General features: G+C 35.3%; 1 protein-coding gene across 2 annotated transcripts in view; it reads right to left on the bottom strand.

Moving 5' to 3' along the window:
• The window catches only part of CALCRL (calcitonin receptor like receptor), a 128,721-nt gene extending 121,859 nt beyond the window's left edge, over positions 1-6,862 (bottom strand). The window contains exon 1 of one of the 2 annotated variants that reach the window (XM_024975202.2): positions 6,654-6,862. The gene's annotated coding sequence lies outside the window, so the exon portion shown is untranslated. 2 annotated transcript variants of the gene reach the window in all.
• Between the last annotated feature and the right edge of the window lie 17,282 nt (positions 6,863-24,144).

Below are 24,144 nucleotides of genomic sequence, written 5' to 3'. Positions count from 1 at the left end.
AGGAGAATTATCAATAACCTCAGATGTGCAGATGACATCAAACTTATGTCAGAAAGTGAAAAGGAACTGAAGAGCTTCTTGATGAAAGTGAAAGAGGAGAGTGTAAAAGATGGATTAAAATCAAAATTAAAAAAGCTAAGATGGTGGCATCTGGTCCTATCACTTCATGGCAAATAGATGGGGAAACAATGGAAACAGTGAGAGACTTTCTTTCCTTGAGCTCCAAGATCAATGCAGATGGTGACTGCAGCATTAATTTGAAAGATGCTTGCTATTTGGTAGAAAAGCTATGACCAACCTAGACAGCATATTAAGAAGCAGAGACAGTCCTTTGCCAACAAATGTCCATCTAGTCAAAGCTATGGTTTTTCCAGTAGTCATATATGAATGTGAGATTTGGACTATAAAGAAAGCTGAGTGCTGAAAAATTGAAGCTTTTTAATGGTGTTGGAGAAGACTCTTGAGAATCCCTTAGCCCATAAGGAGATCAAACCAGTCCATCCTAAAGGAACTCAGCCCTGAATATTCATTGAAAGGACTGATGCTGAATCTGAAACTCCAATACTTTGGCCACCTGATGCAAAGAACTGACTCAATGGAAAAGACCCTGAAGCTGGGAAAGATTGAAGGTGGGAAGTGAAGGGGATGACAGAGGATGAGATGGTTGGATGGCATCACAGACTCAATGGACATGAGTTTGAGTAAGCTCCAGGAGTTGGTGATGGACAGGAAAGCCTGGTACGCTGCAGTCCATGGGGTTGAAAAGAGTCGGACAACCCTGAGCGACTGAGCTAACTAACTACACTTAAGCTAAGATTCGAGGAACAGCATCCCTTTGCACTAGGGATGACATGGTATCAGCCACCAATTGGAAAGGGAAGCAGAGTTGTTCAGAACATGAGTCAAGGCCTTGTTTTGCCACTTGATAACTACATGACCTTGGGCACATTACTTAGGAGCTCTGTGCTTTAGTTTATGAGTTTCGTACATGCAAACAAGGATAATATTTGCTAGGGCTTTGAGATGAAAGGAGTTTATACATTAGTAATTAATAATGTCTATGGCACATAGCAAACCCTCAAAGAAATTAGCTAAGTCAGTAGCAGCAAGCCACCCTTTAAAATGGAGTTCTCTTGTACGAGTGCAGTGTGCACAGGTCACCTTCTCCTGACTTTGGGAGGGAATGCTGTAGCAGGGAAGGCAGATCCCCCTGTTGGAGGCTGTAGCAGAGGAGGCAGACTCTCCTGTAGGAATATTAAGATAGATTCATCCAATAACGAAGGCTTCCTCTTATGGCGCAGCAGTAAAGAATCTGCCTGCTGATGCTGAAGACTCCATTTGGATCCCTGAGTTGCGAAGATTCCCTGGAGGAGGGCATGGCTACCCACTTCAGTATTCTAGACTGGGAAATCCATGGACAAAGGAGCCTGGTGAGCAACAGTCCATGAGTTCCAAGAGTTGGACACTACTTAGCAACTAAACAACAACAAAATCCATCAGTGCATACTTCATTCAATAACACATCCTCATCTTACAATGTCAAGGATCAGAAAGCAAAGCAACCTAACAATAAATATATGTATTTACTCAAGTAAACCTTACAATTCCAAGATATTTTAGTTAACTGAGACTTTAATAAAATTTTGTTTAACACATTTAGAATGTAGCAATGTCTTTACTAAATATGATATGATTGTGGTCTAAAACATACTCCATTCCAGGGAACTGCTTCAAACAACAACTATATCTAAATTTCTAAAGCACAACTACAAAAGTTATATTTTTGCCTTAGCTAATAAAGTTTACTGTCATGTCATAAAAAAAGGTTTGAAACCAAAACAATTTCATTGAAATGATTTTTAAAAGAAATATGTAAATTGATTAATAAAATATTTAAGCCTGTTACCCTAATGTTAGGTTCGCATTATCTAATAAAAACAAATCTCCTATTTTGCCTCATATTTGAAATGAACACAATTGAGGAAAAAAAGATCAACAATTTTGTATTGCTGGCATTCTTTTCCCAGAGTTTTAATCCTCCTTATTTTCTGCTATCACATTATTTATTCTTCTCTAGTACTTAGTGAAGTTCCAATTTTCTCTTCAAATTATCCTTGGAAGGGAAGCAAAATTGAGGTTCATGCACAGATATCTGCATAATAATTGGTGTCAGGTTAATTAATGGTTATGGGTTCAAACTAATACTCATCTGTAAAATGTATCAAATCAGTGCATGGATTTAAGACAAATTAACTTAGTTTCCATTGATAAAAGCAAGTCTGTGTGCTCATGAATATGCTAACGACCCCCCAGTGACTCGGCTGGAAGGAGAGGGACAGGCACCTTGTAAACCTTCTAGCTGCTATTTCACTATACCACTTGTTCTCATGACTATGGTTTCTGAGAAGCACAATCGGGCCTGAGTTAACCTAAGTCGGAATAGAGAAATAATGACAGATTTATACAAAAGTTTATGCCATATTAACATTTTTTATTTAAAAAATATGTTCCATGTTAAGAGGGATAAGATTTCTCTGAAAATTGGGCTCCATCCAACAACTGCAATAAGGTATAAAACCTTAATACCACAGGGTTGGGTTGGTTAATTGTTTATTTAGATTTAGATTGGGTTGAGTTTTTGTCCTAGTAATTGGTTGTAAGGGAGAAAGCATATGATACATTTAATTAAACCATGAAGGAAGAAAAAGATTAAAACTTGATTTGTATTTAAAAAAATACACCCCTTTGACCATTTTTGCAAGCAATTATATATTGTGTTAGTTTTGCATGATACTGTCTTTTTTAAGTAAAGAAATTTAAGGGAAAAAAAGGAAGAAATATGTTCTGGTAAAGTATTTGCAACTTATCTGATAATAATACCAGTAACCTAATAATCATAGAACCTAACTCTGTCACAGACAATGATTCCATTTTATTTTTTAATATTAAAAAGACTTTTATTGGGTCTTTAAAATCCATTTATTCATTTTTTGTAAATAACATTAAAGTTAAAAACTAATTTGATTTTAAGTTAACTCAAATATGAAAAATACAGATTACTTAATTTAATCTAATTTAATGAACAATATTGTAATTCAAATTAGATATGAAAAGATAATAATCTGGATTTATTGAGGATGGAAAGTTTAAGCTGTTTAAGCTGGAATGACAATAGTATGTATAAAAGAATATCTTATTATTTAAATGGGTTTTGTTGATTTAATTATCATATATCTAATCATATGTTCTTTTTCCTTAAATCACACTAGATCAATATTTACAAATTTGTAAAATTTGTAAAATTGTAAAATTCCAAATTTTACAATTAAATGTATTCTATATTATGCAATTTTATACTAGTTAAGTCTATATAGCTTCAAAATTATATACCAACTTATAAGTAGATAAACTAAAATTAAGGTATGAAAACTATCCAGTTACTTTGAGTTGCATAACTATGGATTGATGAAAGAATTTGGGAGGCATGATTGTCCATGTGAATAAATGGGAAAATGTGTGAGATATCGCATTAGTATGCAGATCCTGTGTCTCTGGTAAACTTTTATTTTCTATTTAACTGCATCAGAGCATATTCTGGTATTATATGAGAGAATTTCTTAAATTTAATAGTGCAACAGCAACATGGTAGTAGTAATTTGGTAGAAAAAGAAAGATTTCCTAAGAAATTATAGACATTTATATAGTGCATCCCTAGACATCAAAACCAAACACAGGCAAATCTTTTAAACAAGTATATATTGACTTTCCATCTTAAGTTCATTCTCTGAAAGTCTGATTAAGTCAAGAACTAACAGATGCTACAAGTCTGACTCTCTAAGTGTCTGTCTTTAACACCACTGCAATGATATATCTCATGTTTATGGGTTAAAAGCTTCTCTGAATCGTAAACAAAGATAAGGAATGAAACTAATGACTTCAAATAATGTTCTTTAAATATATTTGTTTTCTGAAATGTTGACCATTATCATGGTATCTCTAAAAACAGAATTCTGTTTTTCAAGTTGTGTTCAATGTCATACATAAACAAGTTTTGTATAGTAAATGCATATTTTGATCTTTAAAGTATTTTGTTAATTGTTCTATAGCAATCACTAAGGCAAGTCTTAAAAATTAAGTAACTCTCAAATTTTAACTATGGAGGTAAAGGTTGGAAAAAATATTGCTATAATTGTTTCAGATATGATCTAAAATAGAAATATGTAATAATACTATTAACTGAATTTTGATTAGATTTTACATGTTTATCAAATTATTTTTCCATGCTAACATAGAGCTTATAACGTAAACTTCTTGTTCTGATATTATTTGAATTTTTTACTGAAGTAAATATCTGTTATGCGTAAAAGAATGATAAAATATGTACAAGTGAATCTGAAGGTTCTCATATGTGTTGACTCAATTTAAAGTTCACTATATCCTAGGCATCACCAATGAGAAAATTACATACACCTTGACCATTCATTTAGCATAGTCTTAAAATTACAGACCCAAGTCTGATTTCTTTTTAATATTTTGTGATTCATTTTTTTTCAAAGTGAATGAAAGATCTTATGTATTCTAGAAGTTTACATATTTTATCTAACAAAATTATATTTTGGCATGTGTCAAGATGGAGACTTGTAGCAATAACCAAAAGCATATTCTTAAAGACACCCAAATATTGCAGGTAAAACATATTTTAGCTCACATTACCCATGTAATTTCTCAACTCTATATTTTATCTTACATATTTAGAACCGGCATTAGATTCTGTGCATTCATTTTATGATCTAATAGGGTAATATCATCCAGAAAAATAAATTAATTCTTTATGGCTGAAAGCATGTGTCAGTGCTCTGATATTTCTTTACAATGAAAGAAAGCAAACTGTAGAATATAATAACATGAATTCTTATTTCAAATTTTCAATGATTTTCTCAAATAATAAGCCTTTGCCAAAAGATCCACAATATTCATTCCTGAATATTCCACACTATTATTTGAAAATAAAAATTATAAATCATTATAATTGTTACCAAAAATAAGCTATTCAAGAAAATTATGGGGTTTTGGTTAGCAATTAGAGATTATAGAATTTGAGGAAGTTTCTTATTATAAAATATGATATTAATTTTATGTAACACCTCCTTCTAAGAAAATAAACTAAAAGAACTGCTATTTTTAGGTTTTGTTACTATCCCATGACATTGGGTTAGGCATTTAATGTGTTCTTTCCATTTCCTCCCCTAATTATCTAATGGCTATTTACAAAGTTACATTCAAAAACAACATCCATTTCCACAAATGTGTCAGAGAACTTAGTACAATTAATGAATGACAGGAGATAGGAAACCAGTCATAATATTTTTTAAAGAATCACAAAAGCAAGACTTAATTGAAGTTTCCATTATTTGGAGAAATATATGGAAGAATTGAGTAGAAACTTATAAAGGAATTACTCAGAATGAGTTGGTGGTCCACTGTTAATGTGCCTGATATGGATGATTAAGTACAGAATTTCTCCATGGAAAGACATTTTGCAGATTTATCATTTCATTTGGGTATGAAAATATACTAAAATTATGTCAATCAATATAATTTGAACCCAAATCTGACATCTAATTTTCCTCAGCAATAAATTTGTCATGTCTCTATACAAACATCTTATAAAGTAGACACTCGTTTCTTAAACTGTCCAATTGTCTGTACTGTTGAAAGAAGCATTAACAGATGTTTCATCTCGACATTTCAGTAAGTTCTATCCTAGAAATTATTTTTTTTAAAACACACTTTAATTTCTCTTTAACAATCTGATATACCCAATTGGGAAATCTTTGCTATTTTCTTTGTTATCTCAATATCACACCCTCCCAAAAAAGCTTGCAGAGTGTTATCAGACAAATGGAAGCAACACATTCTATTACTTCTTAGCTATAAAAAGCTTTGAAATTAGAAATACCAACATTTTCTCAAGCCTAGTTGTTTTTTTTCCTCTGTTGCCCACCCCATGATCCAACACAGCGGAAACAGTTCAGGGTTAATAAAAGAGATTTAAACACATCTGGCAACATCGAACAATGAAAATTCCATTAGTTCAGTAGTTCGAGATGTATGTGTAAATAGAGGTAGAAGGCAAATAGAAGACAAATATAATAAATCCAAAGTTATTACTTTTCCTTAGATTCTCCATTGTGTTTAACAGCAGAGTGAGTGAGGCTCCAAGATCCCCATAAGTATTCTCTCATCCCCTTTTTAAAACAGTGATTATATGGAAAGTTTAAAGACTCTTGGTGGGGGAAAAATGTTTTCCAGCTGTCAAAATTTAAGCTTAGCTAATAGTAGAGCTAATTTTAAAAGGCATTGTTCCCTGATTAAGATATTTGTTCAGAAGTATGCCTTTAAATCCACTTAGATGTTTTATTACTTCCCAAATTTATTTTCTAGAATAGCACTGTACATAATATTATCTAGTAGTAACAGGTATTGTGTACATCTTGGGGAGATATACTGTCGTTTTTCTAACACATGAAGTAAATGAAAATTGTTTAAACATAATTTCAATGTCACTAGCTGAGTTCTATAGTAAAAACATTGTCAAACGACTTGAGAATACTACTCTGAATAAATATATTTATTTTGAATAATGCACTTACCCAGAACAGCTCCTAAGGAAATTCTTGGTGAACTATTCTTAGGATGGAATTTGATTTTCTGAGATTCCGCAGAGGAAATGTACCCCCAGGCAAGGTGGAGAAGGGTGAAAGCCTTGCAATATGATCCTGGAGGCAGAGTGAGGTCCAGTTAGCAGAGCTTGGTGATCCTAAGGCAGGAGGTGACACTCTGCTGGAGAGACTGTTGTTCTGAGTGGACTGGAAGAGTTGTCACATTGTATGTGCTCAGCAGCAGAAGGGAAACATCAGAGCTTCCTGTTACATCACTCTGACCCCGCCTGCAGTTAGTGTTAGGTTACTTTCTTTCTCAAATGGCATACCCCAGGAAAGCAGTACTCCTTTTTTATTCTGAGACAGGAGCAAGAAGCAGCCTGAACAGACACATCATATGCTGTATGAACACATTGTTAGCAGCAAAAGCTGGCTGGATTTCACCTTGACTGAGTTCTGTTAGAACTTGTCAAACAGAGCTGCCTATGGTTTGAAGGAAATCTGAATATAGTATTCTGCTCAAAGAATTAAAGGAGTTAGGGAGTGTGTGTGTGTGTGTGTGTGTTGAATTATACTTTACAAAGCATCAAGGGAATGTTTTAATGTAACATATCTTTCTTCATAGAGGAACACAGAAAAGTAATAACTATTTTTCCATCATAATTAGTTCTGTGATCTAATTCTTGTTAATTTGGACCTCGATAATCAGAGCTGTTCCCTCATCAGTTTTCCACAATTAAATGATGAAACTCTTTCCTGCAGGTTTTTTTTTAACATTTTTAAAATTTTGTTCATGACATAGGAATATGTTCCAACCAGAACCATTGTGTGTGTATGTGTTGTGTATCTATAGATATACATATATAATTATTTTTCAGTATATATGAATATATATTTTAGAGAAAGTAACCTTGAGAACACTTATACATGTAAATGTTTGCACATATTTTAAAATATTTGACTTATCACCTATGAAGTAAAAAAGTAATTAATACCTTGTACCTCAAAATAACCTTAACAAAAATGCAGATAGTTTATACATATAAATTTTGAAACAAGGTAAATTATGTAACATAATTTTACATTTTACAAAAAGGTTTACCTCAAAACGTAATTTTATTCTAAAATGTGTTTAATAAATCATTGGAAGTTATCAGGGAAGAAAGCTTTAAATGTGAAATGTACTTTTTTAAACAATATAGTATGTGTGAAATACAGCAATAGTTATAATTTCTGAAACCTAAACTGCACTAAAAGTCACTTGCTTTGTATGGATATCAATTTTCTCATCTGTAAACTAGAAGAGATGTATCAAATAATATCTAAAATTCCTATATTTTTAACATTTTCAATCAACAAATTAGGTAACATTTAGAAATAGAGATGATATCATGATGATTTCTCAATTCTGAATAAATTTGAGATCAGAGGCACTGAAACATTGGTATGTTACTGCAATTCCAGAACAAAATGAGATGCTCAAATTCCTTGTAGAATTAACAAAAGACCAGGCAATATAAATTAAAGAAGATTCACGTTTTTTAAACAGTATGTTCCTGCTGACATTTTTATTACTTGGATCTGCAGAAGAAACTTATTACATAATTGCTGATTTTATGATCAATAGGATCAAGGTCAGTAAAAATAAACACATATAAATATGATATGTACTAATCTCTATCAAATTATAGTTATAAAGCTTATAAGAAACTAACTTATGCCTATTTAGTTATTGGGAGATAGAAAATAACCAGAGGTTGAAAGGTTGTAGAATATCATTATTTGCAGTTAGGGCTTGGTTTTGCTTTGCTTTGGGAGGCTGCATTTTGAGTAATTTATTTCAGGCCGTGATAAAAAATAGTCCAAGTTGCAGACTATGACTGACTCCACAAACAGTGGTTCTTTAATCAGAATACTGACGTGGATATTGTCAGGAGAAAGTTTTCCTGAATTCTGCTGTGGAGTGAATACATTGTTCAGGGAACCACTAAGAAGACAGGAAAAGCACTAGGATTAGACCAAGAAACAAGAAATTCCAGTCCTGGTTCTGATATTTTCTAGTGCAGCCTTTGACAAAATTTGTCTTGCTGTTCCCATCTTAAAATTCATAGCAAAATAAAACACTAGACTTTATTATGTGCCTCAGTGGTCACTGTGCATGTCATCTCAACACTCATTCTTGGTTTATCATCTGACTCCTAGAAAGAGATCAATATATAGTTTTTGAATTTAACTTATGAAGAACTAAAACTTTTGCCAATAAGTTTGCAGATGGTAATTATTTTCCCTCAAGATTCACTGTTCATTTGCCCACTAGTAAACTCTAGTGAATGAAAAAACATCTATGCTGTAAATTTATGTCCTAAAATACTGAAACTATTACTCTTTCTCTTCTAGTTTACATCAAGTTCTATACGAAATAGGAAGGCTAATAGAGATCATAGCATTTATATTTAAATTATTGGTCAGGCATGCTTATACTCCATGATGTCCCTTGGATAATTTTTATTAGTTATCATTTAAAAGCCTCACTTAGAAATAACAGATAAACTGCACACTTCTAATCAAATTCTTCAGAGTTGCTGTTTTATAAATTCTAGTTGAATGGCAAGAGGACTTTCAGAGAGCCACTCTGGGTATGAAGGGACAGGCGAAAATATGGATCTTCACACTGAAACATGACATAAATATTTGGAAAAATGCACTAGAACAAAATGAAGATATTTAAATAATCAATGAGGTAATTCTTTGCCAGTGAGACATGAATCAATATATTAATTTAGCCCTATGCATTGTATTTATTTATAAAATATTTTTCCAGAACATATGTTTAATGACACTTGCAATCATTTAATTTCTAGTGATCAAACCTATATTTTGAGCTAGATACTGTACTAGTTGTGTTGGGGAATTAAGAAAAAATAGGATGTATTCTGTTGTCTAGTTGTTTACAGCACAGATTGTGTAGCACATGAAGAATCAAGTGCTGTATTCTCTTCAATTAGCAGCTAATGCTACCAACACAGTCTAGATGAAACCATGCCGAGCACTATCAATAAAGTTTTCTATAGAACTCAGGAATGACATCCAGTGAAGAATGGCATATATAATAGTAATTAATCATGCTTGTCCATTTCAGAATCCTACAAGAGAGATTGTGCTTACATTTTTGGTTCCATGGAAGGCTCACAAGAGCAATGGTCCTTGAGTAAGGAGTACTAATTACCACTTGAAATGCACTTTGACTGACACTCAGGAGGAGGCTATCTAAAAATCTCTGGATTACTGTTTATTTTATTTTACTCACTTAGTCATGTTAGACCAAAAATGTGGTTTGGTTTGAACTGACCACTTATTTTGAAATGGTGTGGCTACTGCCTTGGAGCATAGTTCTGCCCAACAAAACAAAACAAAACATTGTTAAACAAGACGTGTTATGGACAGACTGTCCCTGGTAAGAGTGTAAGAAAGAACTTTAAAAATTATTTCTATGAAGTTTTTCAGGTATTATGTTGTAAATTAATAATTCCTCTGTGTTCTCAATTGTCTGAAAGTCATTGCTTACAGTTAGATAATTTATGCATCAGCAATTATGTATACTATGTTTTGTTAAAAATGCACCAATAATTTGAGGAGAAACACACAATTTTTATAAACTTAAAATAAAAGCAATCCTAATAGGGAAGTAAGTTGACATGACCTTCTATTATTTTACCTAAGTTGCTCAGCATTTTTCAACTTATTTTATTGCTGAATGAACTGCAGGTAGTTAAAGGACCCAGGACTGATGGCAGGGCCATTGAGAGTGAATATGCTATTTTCCATTATTAAAACCAAAGCGCTGATTTCATTCTAACTGTACACATAAGTTATCAATACATCAATGTTGCTTTTAAAATATTTACTATAAATACAAATTTCAAAGGAGCAGAAAACTTTAAATTTGAAGTGAGTACCGTGACATCAGGTCCATACATATATGTATAATTAAAACTATTTTGCATCACCGACTCAATGGACGTGAGTCTGAGTGAACTCCGGGAGTTGGTGATGGACAGGGAGGCCTGGCGTGCTGCGATTCATGGGGTCGCAAAGAGTCGGACACGACTGAGCGACTGAACTGAACTGAACTGAACTGAACTAGCTTATACATTGGAGAAGGAAATGGCAACCCACTCCAGTGTTCTTGCCTGGAGAATCCCAGGGACGGGGCAGCCTGGTGGGCTGCCGTCTATGGGGTCGCATAGAGTCGGACACGACTGAAGTGACTTAGCAGCAGCAGCAGCAGCTTATTACATACTATTTCTCTTAGTATTTTATAATGTGTTTTCCCAACAAAGGCAAACATATCAATTATAATTAGCTAAAAACTTGCCTATTCTTTTCATTGATTCTTATGAAGTTCTGATGGATTTGGATCTTGCAAGGAATTCAGGATTTTGAGTGTTTGAGCCTCTCCTCCTCTAAAAGGGCTGCCTGTTGATAAAAGAGCTAACAATAGCAAATGAGCTATGTCATGGACTAATTAAAAATTAATTTAAAAATACAACAAATTCATAAATGCTCACAAAATGAACTTCCTAAGGGTGAAATTCCCTGATCAGGGTGATCATATACCCCAGTTTTCTAGGGCAGTTCCAGTTTATATTTTATGCTTGAAAGTGTCCTGGTTTGGATGAAAAATTATGTACAGTCACCCTAGCAATACTTATCCATATTGCTGGTACAAAATACTAAGAGTGAGTAATTTGTCTGGGAAACTGAAATGGCTTTTCCCAGAAGAGTTTAAAATAGTTTTTATTTCTAGGATAGCATTAGTTGGCATTGAGAAAGATGCCCTTTTCATTACTGGATATTTATTGTGAATTTATTCTGAAATGCTCTTTATTTGCTATCAATCTTCATTGTGAAAATAATAAATGATTTATTTAACTTTGTGTTTACTCATGTTGACCTAAGCAGCATTTGATTAACAGATCACATCTTTATAGTTTGGTTAAAAATTTAATCAAGTTCTAAGAATGCCAAATACAATGAAGGTTTTCCCAGGACAGATTATTTTATTCAGCTATTATCATATTTATATAACTTCTAAAATTATTAGCAAGTTATATTTTCTTTTCAATAATTTATTCATGTTTAATATCACTATATTATATACAGTGAAAACTCTTAAATATAAAGGAATGTAGAACTATATGTTGTGCTGTGCTTAGTCACTTAGTCGTGTCCAGCTCTTGCCACCCTATGGACTGTAGCCCACGAGGCTCCTCCATCCATAGAATTTTCCAGGCAAGAATACTGGAATGGGTTGCCATGCCCTCCTCCAGGGGATCGTCACAACCCAGGGATCGAACCCAGGTCTCCTGCATTGCAGGCAGATTCTTTACCGTCTGAATAAACAGGGAAGCCCAGAACTATATATAATGCATATATTAAAGAAGAATATAGTGTATTTGCCTAAGAATTCTTAGCACCTTTGAGAAAGTATTGTTTTTTAATAGTGTTGAGGAGTTGGGAATCTACAGTCTTATCCTGCCATCTAGTGTTAAGCATCCTCAAATTGCCAAAGTTGCTCTCAGTGAAATAAAAAAAAAATGAAATTATTATTGGCTTTTTTCTTGAAATCAAAATCTCAATAACAAGGGAATATTCCTAAGAAAACATTCTGATGCACATGATGGCTAGAGTTATAATGGGTAGGTACTTAGTGTGTACTATACAATTAAGGTATCATTTTATATACAGTGAAAAGAATATGTCCTTCATACACTATTTAGATGCAAAGGCAAAAGAATCATTAAACGTTGAAACAATATAAATGAAATATTTCAAATTAAAACGACCCACTACCTTTTGTCTTCCAATGAATGTACGTACCACATACACGTGACATATATATATATTTAAACATTTGAAATGATCTAAAGCTAGACAGCTCTGAACCTATGGCTAGGTTAAAGTGGATTAACTCCTATCTGATCAGGAATACAAATCACATTTTCAAAATCTCAAAACAGAGTAACAAGTGTCACATTTGATAAACAAGGACCTCACTATATTTAAGCATAAAAAATCTTTGTTTTACCACTACGTGTTAGGAAAAAAACATCAGCAATTAATTGATTATAAACCTACTCTGGCTTAATTCAGCTGACATTTGAGACACAGTGTTTGGGAGCATATTAATTACCCCTGAGATATATCTCTCTAAACAGTTATGTCATCAGAAAGCAAAGTTTCCGAAGTAGAGCCATCCATTTGGATGCTAATTGATTTTCATATTAACTGATCATCTGCTATGTGCCCAGCATTTGGATAGATACTGGGAGTACAAAGCTTGATAATAGGGACATGGTCTCTGCTCTCAAGAATTTACTTTGTATCTTCAGGTAGACAGTTATTAATAGAAAAACACTTATTTTTATTCATATTGCTCAGCTACTCAGATTGGTAAAAGGCAGTGTGTTCAATGACTGAAACAGACCCAGGGCTGAGTAGATAGGAAGGGAGGGATAGACGGTGGACATATTTTTTGTAGAAGAGCGTTTTCTGAAGGTAATAATTACTCTGGAACCTAAAATTCAAGAAATAGGAGATATTCCACAAATTAGAAAGGAGTCTGTTCTCCATAGGGTCCAAGAACAGATCTTGAGGGAGGGATTTGAGCTCCCATAACTTACTGAAATGGAGAAGGAAATGGCAACCCACTCCAGTACTCTTGCCTGGAAAATCCCATGGACTGAGAAGCCTAGTATGCTACAGTCCATGGGGTCGCAAACTTACTGAAAAGCATTAAAGAAGGGAATGAAGCAGGACTGGAAGAAGAATGAGGTGAGCAAGCATGCGGTCTCAGGTAAAATCTGGATTTGGCCTAATGCATAGGACAAGGGCTTTGGAGTGTAAATTGCATGTAAGATTTGTCCTCTCTTGACGCACAGGAGTTTGTCTTTCATAGCTTCTTTTCAGTCCTTGTATGAGCCACTCTCAGAGAAGGCAATGGCACCCTACTCCAGTACTCTTGCCTGGAAAATCCCATGGACGGAGGAGCCTGGCAGGCTGTAGTCCATGGGGTTGCTAAGAGTGGGGCACGACTGAGCGACTTCGCTTTCACTTTTCACTTTCATGCATTGGAGAAGGAAATGGCAACCCACTCCAGTGTTCCTGCCTGGAGAATCCCAGGGACGGGGGAGCCTGGTGGGCTGCCGTCTAGGGGGTCGCACAGAGTCGGACACGACTGAAGCGACTTAGCAGCCGCAGCAGCATGAGCCACTCTGGGGAGCATAGTATCTAGGGGAAGTAACTACTGTCAGCTGGGGACAATGATGCAGGTGAGAGCTATTAGCAGCCAGTTCTCCCAGCAACAGGGAGATGAATGCACCAGCTCATTGTGGGTTGGGGGAAGGGCACCAAAGCAGAGTTTACTAGGAATACTAGCACAAGTAAGCAAAACCTGTTCAGATGCAGGACCTTAATAGTTCCTAGAGTCCAGAGACCTGTGAACAAGAAGAGAATTCCACCCAAGTATATCAGGACATTGTAAGTAGGACCACATAGATTGTGATAAGGAATTTGTATTTTAATCTTTTTGCAATGGTTCATGCACTCAAATCAAGTTTTATGCTTTATTCTGTGTGTCTGGGTGAGGCTGTGGTGGTGGGATGGCGTAAGTAAGCAAGTACGAAAATCTTTCCCTGGGAAATGTTTCTATGCCTTTTCTGCAAAGTTAATGTTCACAGTGTTAACTATGTTTCCTTATATATGGTGTCCTTGACTTGCATTCTCATGGTTATATGTCACTATTCAGAAAATTAAAAATACTATGGTTGGAGGACCCTCTTTTGGGGGGTTAATTGTAAAGAAGCATAAAAACAAATTCAACTTTGCATGGTTACTAATTAGTGTATCTGTAAGTACTTAGTAGCGCTTCTGGAAACTTCCTTCTGTTTCAGGATAAATTGAGGAAGTGTAATATTGTTGATGACTGGCATTTTCCCAGAAATACGCTATGTGCTTTAGATATTTTCTTTAACTCTGAATAAGATTTTATTTTTAATTTCAGATGAGAGAATAGAATCTTAGCAAGTTGTCACAACTGGAAATTGGGAGAATTGGAACTTGGAAATTAAGGTGTTTAGTTTTGGAATCAGTCCTCCTTCGTCACAACATTATGAGCAAAATATTTAATCTGGCAAACTACTTCAGGTATTTCTTGAATAAAATTATATGGACTATAAGTCAAATGATACTGGTTACTAGAGTTTCAGTTAGGTGTGGCAAAGTGAAAAATATTAAATAATGAGTATTAGCAATATAGAAAAACAGCACAGCATTCAGAAAGGAAAGTTGATTATTTTTCCATTCAGATCAATTCATAATCTGGTTTCCATTCAGAGCACACATTTCCCATATTATTCACATGTGAATAATATAGTATAAGTTTCTGAATATTTGGAAGGATAACACAAGGAATAATGATCGTCATTTTTTAAACAACATTTCTTAGCAACATAAGATATATTTGAGTATTTTAGGATGAGTTTTACAAAAGTTCATTAGAAAAATTAAAAGAACATTCACTAGTTTGTACCCCTTTTATCCATGTTCCATATTAAAAATATTATTAGCACCTCTTAGGCAGTTATCTCAAAAACAATTAAACTTTAAAAAAATTTTTTAAATATACAATTTTATGCTACTAATATTGTTAACAGTAAAATTACTTATAGTAATCCCATTTTATAAAGTTGTTGCTTTGGTAAAAAAAAAAAATTACCTAAAATTTCCTACTCTTTTAATTGTCTAAGTTATTTGAATAATTGTTGCAGCTTAAAGTACTTTGGCCACCTCATGCGAAGAGTTGACTCACTGGAAAAGACTCTGATGGTGGGAGGGATTGGGGGCAGGAGGAGAAGGGGACGACAGAGGATGAGATGGCTGGATGGCATCACTGACTCGATGGACGTGAGTTCGAGTGAACTCCAGGAGTTGGTGATGGACAGGGAGGCCTGGCGTGCTGCGATTCATGGGGTTGCAAAGAGTCGGACACAACTGAGTGACTGAACTGAACTGAAACTATATTCTAAAACTCTTGGAAATAATAACCATCCTACAAGTTGTAATATCAAACCTTACAATGTAGCAAGCACTATACGATGCATGTGTGCTCCCATTGACCCTTGTAATCGTTTCACAGACAAAGAAGGCTCAGGCTCAGTTCAGTTCAGTTCAGTCGCTCAGTCGTGTCCGACTCTTTGCAACCCCATGAATCGCAGCACGCCAGGCCTCCCTGTCCATCACCAACTCCCAAGTTCACTCAGACTCACATCCATGGAGTCAGTGATGCCATCCAGCCATTTCATCTTCTGTCGTCCCCTTCTCCTCCTGCCCCCAATCCCTCCCAGCATCAGAGTCTTTTCCAGTGAGTCAACTCTTCGCATGAGGTGGCCAAAGTACTGGAGTTTCAGCTTTAGCATCATTCCTTCCAAAGAAATCCCAGGGCTGATCTCTTTCAGAATGGACTGGTTGGATCTCTTTGCAGTCCAAGGGCCTCTCAAGGGTCTTCTTCAACACCACAGTTCAAAAGCATCAATTCTTTGGCACTCAGCTTTCTTCACAGTCCAACTCTCACATCCATACATGACCACTGGAAAAACCACAGCCTTGACTTTTGTTGGCAAAGTGAGGTCAGGCTGCTGCTGCTGCTGCTGCTAAGTCGCTTCAGTCGTGTCTGACTCTGTGCGACCCCCTAGACGGCAGCCCACCAGGCTCCCCCGTCCCTGGGATTCTCCAGGCAAGAACACTGGAGTGGGTTGCCATTTCCTTCTCCAATGGAGGAAAGTGAAAAGTGAAAGTGAAGTCGCTGAGTCTTGTCCGACTCTTAGCGATCCCATGGACTGCAGCCCACCAGGCTTCTCCGTCCATGGGATTTTCCAGGCAAGAGTACTGGAGTGGGGTGCCATTGCCCTCTCCGGAGGTAAGGCTAATTGAGTGCAAATCCAAATTGATTCGAATCCAAATCCTATACTCATTATTATTGCATATGATTGGTATTTCATGTTTTTCTTGCATAATATTTACATTTTCTCATTTATGTCTGACAGTTTATTGGCAGCCAGTATAGATAAGAGATGGGCTTCCCAGGTGGCTCTAGTCGTAAAGAAGTGAAGTGAAGTGAAGTCACTCAGTTGTGTCCGACCCTTTGCGATCCCTTGGACTGTATCCCACCAGACTCCTCCGTCCATTGGATTCTCCAGGCAAGAATACTGGAGTGGGTTGCCTATGCCCTTCTCCAGGGGAAATTCCCGACCCAGGGATCGAACCCAGGTCTCCCACATTGCAGGCAGATGCTTTAACCTCTGAGCCACCGGTCGTAAAGAGCCCATCTGCTAATGTAGGAGATATAAGAGACATGGGTTCAACCCCTGAGTCAAGAAGGTCCTCTGGAGGAGGGCATAGGCAACCCACTCCAGTATTCTTGCCTGGAGGATCCCATGGACAGAGAAGCCTGGCAGCTACAGCACGCGGGGTTGCACAGAGTTGGACACAACTGAAGCAACTTTGCACATAGAATACATAGATAAGGGAAGCTGTGGGATTTAATGGATTGTAAAGATTTTTCTTCCTGATTAAGTGATTATGTATGTTTATCGCTTGTGGAGGAGAAAAAGCAAAATATTAAATAAAAATTGTCCTAACATATACATCACTTTATAACTCTACAAACTTTCTCACTGAACAGTGGCAGATAGTTTAAGTAAAAACTGGTAACGGTTTATTACTTCATCTCTGGAGTAGAAACTTCTTGGCAAAATGGGTCATTTAGGTAGCTCACAGCTGTTCACATTTTCAAACTCTCTGGAAATCTCCCTAGAGTGATTTATAAATTTTGTAGAACATTCTGTTGAGAATGGGGAATATGTTAAATTCACTTTTGAAAGTCAAAATTCTTGCTTTCTGATTCCAATAATTGACTAAGAAGGAAGTAGCAGTTTCCTCTGGCTTGTAATTTGAGAGCACCTGCAGCTTAAGAGAGAGGTCAGCAAGTTGAAATTAAACTCTTTATGAAAATACAGATCAAATATGGGTTAAAATCCCAAAGACACCCAGGTTCATAACTGACTTAGCTGATGTTACTTCATTGTAAGAAGAGCAAATGAAAAGTTATGTTGACAAGAATGGGTTAACTTTGGTCCAATGGGATTTTCTTAAAGCTTATTAGAATAAACTGTAGATTGAAATAAAATATTTGGTACTAGAAATAATTTACTCTTCATTAAATTTGGTAGCTCTTTTAAGAATGATTATTGAAAGAGACAAGTGTTTCCAAAATTGTTTCAAAATGTTTTATGAACTTAAAATGCCTCAAACACTATAAATCAGAAGGATATACATTATTTTCTCTAGATTGTATACAATCTTAAGAGGGGAAAAATTGATGGTTCAGAAATTTTTTTAGCATAAGTGAAAGTCACATATTAAGGCGTTTAGAATCTTCCAAAGTAGGGCCCCTACTTTGTTGGGGAAACACTTTACTTTGTAAAATAGTACTTTTGGAAGCTTCTCATAAAACAAAAATAAAGACCTTTTGTTGTTTAGGGACTAATCAGGCATTGAATGGGCTTCCCAGGTGGCTCAGTGGTAAAGAACAGGAGACGCGGGCTTGATCCCTGGGCCTGGAAGATCCCTTGGAGGAGGAAATGGCAGCTTGTTCCCAGATTCTTGGGACTTTCTTGTGGTTCAGACAGTAAAGAATCTGCCTGCAATGCGGGAGACCTAGGTTTGATCCCTGGCTTGGGAAAATCCCCTGGAGAAGGGAATGGCTACCCACTTCAGTACTCTTGCCTAGTAAATTCCATGGACAGAGGAACTTGGCAGGGTACAGCCCTTGGGGTCGCAAAGAGTTGGACATGACTTAGCACTGAGAAGGCACTGAAAAAGAAATCTGCAACAGGTGGAGTCAGTTTGAATAAGGCAAGCTTTGCAGAAGTATAGCAGATGACTGGATGTAAATAATCTCTTTACCTTACAAGGGATGTGGTTACTACTAAGAGAAGAGCCTAGACGATCTTGACTTTTGTTTTTTAAGCACAGAATATCTTTACATTTGTTTAGCTTTTAAATAGAGAGCATTTTCATAAAATACTAAAGTGCCAAACTAGAAGAATCCTTATAAGCAGTCAAATCCAAAACACTGTTTCTAAAGATGGGTCAATGTGTGGTAAACAAATCAGATGACAAATTCATCCATGAGGCAGTGTCAGTCTTAATACAAGAAACAATATCTCCTAGTTCACAATTCAGAAAATTTCCCCACAGCCCCTGATGGAAAGTGAAAACCTTGAACAACTTTATGTTCATTTTAATTAACTTCTATTTTTCAGCAAAGCACTCTAGGCATGTAACTGAAAGATCAGTTAGCACTAAATGTATGTAATAAAGTAAACAGTGATTTCTCATCCCTCAGACTTCCATATCCAACTTTATTCTGGCTTCCTTCCATTCTTGTCATTGAGATGCACAATACCTTTTTTATTCCTACTTATCTATATGTGACCTATTCCTTCACATTTTCCCCTGTCCTTTAGAATTTTCTTTTCATCTCTGAAAGTGAAAGTGTTAGTCACTCAGTCATGTCTGAGTCTTTGTGACCCCATGGACAGCAGCACACCAGGCTTCCCTGTCCATCACCAACTCCCGGAGCTTACTCAAACTCATTTCCTTTCAGTTGGTGATGCCATCCAACCACCTCATCCTCTGTCGTCCCTTTCTCTTCATGCCTTCAATCTTTCCCAGAATCAGGGTCTTTTCAAGTGAGTCAGTTCTTCACATCAGGTGGCCAAAGTATTGGAGCTTCAGCATCAGCATCAGTCCTTCCAATGAATAACCAGGACTGATTTCCTTTAGGATCGACTGGTTGGATCTCCTTGCAATCTAAGGGACTCTCAAGAGTCTTCTCCAACACCACAGTTCAAAAGCATCAATTCTTTGGCGCTCAGCTTTCCTTATAGTCCAACTCTCACATGCATACATGACTACTAGAAAAACCATAGCTTTGACTAGATGGACCTTTGACTAGATGGACTTGGCAAAGTGATGTCTCTGCTTTTTAAAATGCTGCCTAGGTTGCTTCCAAGGAGCAAGCACCTTTAATTTCATGGCTGCAGTCACCATCTGCAGTGATTTTGGAGCCCAAGAAAATAAAGTCTCTCACTATTTCCATTGTCTCTCCATCTATCTGCCATGAAGTGATGGGACCAGATGTCATGATCTTAGTTTTTTGAATGTTGAGTTTTAAGCCAACTTTTTCACTCTCCTCTTTCACTTTCATCAAGAGGCTCTCCAGTTCCTCTTCCTCTTATGGCTTTCTACCATAAGTGCGGTGTCATCTGCATATCTGGGGTTATTAATGTTTCTCCCAGTAATCTTGATTACAGCTTGTGCTTCATCCAGCCTGGCATTTTGCATAATGTGCTCTGCATGTCAGTTAAATAAGCAGGGTGGCAATATACAGCCCTCATGTACTCCTTTCCCAATTTGGAACCAGTTCATTGTTTCATGTCTAGTTCTAACTGTTGCTTCTTGAACTGCATACAGATGCCTCAGGAGGCAGGTAATGTAGTCTGATATTCCCATCTCTTGAAAATTTTTCACAGTTTGTTATGATCAACACAGTCAAAGATTTTGGCATAGTCAATAAAGCAGAAGTAGAGGTTTTTCTGTAACTCTTGCTTTTTCTATGATCCAACAGATGTTGGCAATTTGATCTGGAGAAGGGAATGGCAAACCACGTTAGTATTTTTGCCTTGAGAACCCCATGAGCAGTATAAAAAGAAGTTGTCAAACTGCCTTCCAAAGTAGCTGTATTGTCTTGCATTCCTAGCAGCAAAGAATGAGTTGCTCTTGCTTTACCACATCTTTTCCAGATTTTGGTGGTATCATGCATCTTATTTTAACCATCCTAATGAATGTGTACAGTAACTCATTGTTGTCTTAATTTACATTTCCATGATGACATATGACATGGAACATCTTTTCATAAACTTGTTTGCCATCTCCATAGGTTTTTTTAGATGTCCGTTAAGGTCTTTGATCTATTTTTAATAGGATTGTTTTCTTATTCTTGAGATTTAAGAGTTTTTTTGTATATTTTCAATAGCAGTCCTTTATCCAACGTGTTTCTGTATTTTCTCCTAGGCTGTAGCTTGTCTTCTAAGCTGTTGATACTGTCTTTTGTAGAGCAGAATCTTTTAATTTTAATGAAGTCTAGCTTATCAATTATTTCTTTCATTGGTCATGCCTGAGGCCAGAATTTTAATTCAATTTTTTGAGGTAAGAGAGTTAAAACTTTTCTAGAAAACTTTACTCTGAGCGTAAAGGGACTTAAATTCTGGAAGTCATCTTGAAATCTTTGAGGCTAGAAAATAAAAGCAAAAAAAAATGTTGGGCAGCAGAATTAGAAGTGAAGAGAGACTGAGTTTTGATAACATGAGGTCCGGAATCCATCAATACTGAAGTCAAATACCTTTGACTTTTTCAATTTTGACAAAAAATATCCATGATTTTTTCTGACTGTGTGAGTCAAAATTTTTCTCATTTTTAAGAAAAGTGATGAGGAGACCATATTCATTGTCCTAACTTATTGTTACATTATACAATTAAATGTCTGTACATTTCTCTTTCTTTGGTAAGATGAATCATTGTGTATTTTTAAAGTGGTATAAATACTACTTTTTAATTTAAAAGTGGTGTTCTAGCCAAGACTTCAGCTATGTGATTAGAGTAGTTCAGAGGTTGGGCCTGAAGGGCTGATAAGAATCAAGGTTTCCTAAGCATAGGAAACTGCAGGGAAGTCAACTAAGACATGTTTTTGCTCAAGTTCTTGAGAAAGAAGGTGAAAAAATCAGAAAGTCCCTTAAATAGTTGGTTAATGTCATTTTCTTTCCTCTGGTATGAAAACTGGACAGGCTGGTCAGGATTGGAAGTCATTTATATAATGTGTTGTCATATAATATATATTTGAATATATTATATTTATATAATTAGATGACTGGTAGAAATACATATGGAATAGAATAAATGTAGAATATATAGATGGAGGCAAGTAGAGTGCAGCTTGTGGAATGATTTGTTTCTTTGTCTTAGAACTCTTTACCTTTGCAATAACTGAAGATCATTAATTTTTATTTTTTTAAGTCTAACGTAATATAACAGTCACACTTTATTATTTAGGATAATATATTTTATTGCTTATACAGTAAAAAATGAAAACATTTTATCAATTTTCAGTATAACCTGTTAATTTTAAACAGAATAAACAAAGTTGGTAAATAAGCATCAGATGCTATATAATGTAATTCTATATAAAATTCACAGTTAGATGCATTTGATTATGCAAAATATGGGAAGACAAAACCACCAGAGACAATCTTATTTAAAAACACAGTAAACATATTCACATGCATTAAACATTGCAAACCATCTCTCAGTGTATGTCTTTTGACTAAGTAATGAAGTTATGAGTAGTTGTTGGGGAAAATCATCAAGTCACCAATATGCTACTTGTATGTCCTTGGTGGCAACTTGCCACTTGACCTAAGAAGACTTTACATTTACTTAAAGGTGTTGCTATCCATGTATAAAAGACAACAGACATATTTCACAAGAGATTTTGATTTCAAAACCTTTCAAATTCCATAGAAGACTCAATTTAAGGCAGTTATTTATGTGCTTATGTACTGAATATTTGAAAACAAGATATAAAAATTTTCTCACGTGAAAAAATTGACATTATTTTGTACTGATACAATTTTTATGACATAGGATGTATATTAGGATTCTTCATATTATGCCTCAAAAGATAGTGATTTTATAGTTCACATCAGCTTGTCTGATTTCACATGAATGATCTGGAAGGGATCACATTTTAAAAATATGAAATCAGCATGAATAAACTAAGTAATGAGATATACTTTCAGTGATCTATGAGTACCATTTTAACTAAACTGAGATGGTCATGAACGAGTAGTGTAGGTAAGTACAAATACATACATATATCAAAATTAAATTGGGAGGATAGGGTGAAGTTAAGTACCAATTACTGAATCATTGAAGGATTCTGAGTAGTAGTGAAACACACAAGTTAATTCTTAAGAATTAAATCAGTAATGATGTGAAGAATGAAGTAGAGATAAAAAGACTGGGAGTTAGATGAACTTTATGACAAAACAATCAACAGTGTTTAGAGACTGATTATAAGCTGTATATGAGGGAAAAGAAGAAATCAAAATTGGGTTCAAACTCTCAAGACTGAGGAACAAGCAGAATTTATTTGCTATTACTAGAAAGAAGTCATTAAGCTAAACTAAATGGACAAAGTGGTTAGTTGTTTCTAGATGACAAGTTCAAATTTAAATGTGAAATTTGCAGTGAACAAGGCTCTTGAGATCTCAAACTATACATGACTCAGCAGAGAAGGAAAGGTATGGATCTAGATAAACTGAATTAACTCCAGATAAATGTTAAAAGCTTGAGAGTGAATTATGCGCATTTTTCTAGGAGACTTTTCCTTCCTGATAATTTTGTCTTCCTGTTTTACAGAAATAGTATGACATTTATTAAAGCATGAATTACTGGTTGCATTGTGTGCAAAGCCTAATTATAAATGAATAGGTTTCGGGAGGTTTATATATTCTTGCCATTTTGGGGAAGAGAAAATTTTGTCAAACAATAAAATTAGAAAGTACATAAATAATTTCTTTCAGGTTGTCATTAAAAACTTCTCTTTTCCACCAGGACTTTTCTTATCATGATCTGTATTTAACACACAACTGTTCAACCCTCTTTACTGATAAGATGGGCCAGAAGCACACAAAAGTTACATCAATCAAAATCAGGCAGGCACATGACACAGAGTTGACTCTCTTTGTTCAGATATGATTTGGCTTAGGATTGTTTGAAGTGGTGGTTAGTGTAAAAGGAGCAAAGTATGTCTAGGGAGTGAATCATCTGGTAGAATTCTGTTGTTACTAGCTCTTTCTAATGTAATATTGAGTGATCTTAATCAGAAAAAGATGCTTGCCACCATTTTAAATGTTGAACCCCAAACCACTTGATCTTTAATAGTTATATTTGTTAATCTGAACATAGGCTATAAAGAATATAATTGTATATGTGATAAAAACAAATAAGTGATGACATATTCTCAAACAGATAACCACCAGATGGTAAAACAGACTGACTCGATGGGGCCAACAGTATGATAAATTGTAGTTAAATGGCAGATAGTTAGAAAGGAATCAAGAGAATAATAAATTCATGGTAGACAGTTAATAAGTTATAGCCACAGAATAAGCAATTTGATTAGATTAGAAAAGGAACTCTGATGTAAACGTATTAATAGCAGGTAATATATGCATAGAAGATTCATGAGATTTTCATTAAAAAGATTTCAGGAGAGAAACAATAAGAATCACAATGAAAA

The sequence above is a fragment of the Bos taurus genome, chromosome 2 (genome assembly GCF_002263795.3).
Source record: "Bos taurus isolate L1 Dominette 01449 registration number 42190680 breed Hereford chromosome 2, ARS-UCD2.0, whole genome shotgun sequence".
Lineage (NCBI taxonomy): Eukaryota > Metazoa > Chordata > Mammalia > Artiodactyla > Bovidae > Bos > Bos taurus.
The sequence above is the reverse complement of the archived record's forward strand: the minus strand, read 5'-3'. Positions and strand labels throughout refer to the sequence as shown.